At 68.2% G+C, this 658-nt stretch overlaps 1 protein-coding gene across 2 annotated transcripts in view; it reads left to right on the top strand.

Moving 5' to 3' along the window:
• PTMA (prothymosin alpha) overlaps positions 1–658 on the top strand; it is a 4,074-nt gene that overhangs the window by 1,083 nt on the left and 2,333 nt on the right. The window lies entirely within an intron of this gene.

Below are 658 nucleotides of genomic sequence, written 5' to 3'. Positions count from 1 at the left end.
CGGCCGCGCTTGGCCCGTTGTGGGTTCGTGCCGGGCGCCAGCGTTTGTCGGGGTCCCGCGCTGCGGGTTCACTGCCGCTCTCGGTTTTGAGGTCCGCGTTTGGCGCAGCTCCGCTTATGCACGCCGCGTCCGTCCCGATGCCCGCCCGGGAGAGCGTCTCCGCCCTCGGCGGGAGCGCGACACTTTGAGGCGGACCAGCTTTTATACCCTTGTCTGTCCTCTCGTGCCCCTGTAGTGACGGGCGCGAGTCACCTTGGCGTCTCCTTAACCCTAGTGGCCCTGGCGTCACCTCTTGTCTCCCAGGGGTTTCTCCCCCGGCGGAACCGAGCTTGCGACCCGGCGCTCCGCAGGGGCTCCTGCCGGTCCCCTCTGGGCCCAGCCGGGGACTAGTTCGGGTGGGAGGATCGGCCTTCCCCAGCGCGGGCATTTGCGTACCCCCAAGGTGATTTCCCGCTGGTGGCAATAAATAGTCCCGAGGAGCGCGTCCCCGACGGCCTCGGACTGTGAGGCCGAAAAACCCCGGCGGACTTAGGTGCGGCCTCCCGCGGGACTTTGCCCGCCAAATGCGGAGATGCAAGCCCGCGCATTTAGGCCTGAAGGGGGGGTGCGGGGGCGTCAGGAGCCCGGAAAACGCTGATGGCGTACCTCCCACGCTCGG

The sequence above is a fragment of the Pteropus alecto genome, unplaced genomic scaffold (genome assembly GCF_000325575.1).
Source record: "Pteropus alecto unplaced genomic scaffold, ASM32557v1 scaffold110, whole genome shotgun sequence".
NCBI lineage: Eukaryota > Metazoa > Chordata > Mammalia > Chiroptera > Pteropodidae > Pteropus > Pteropus alecto.
The sequence above is the reverse complement of the archived record's forward strand: the minus strand, read 5'-3'. Positions and strand labels throughout refer to the sequence as shown.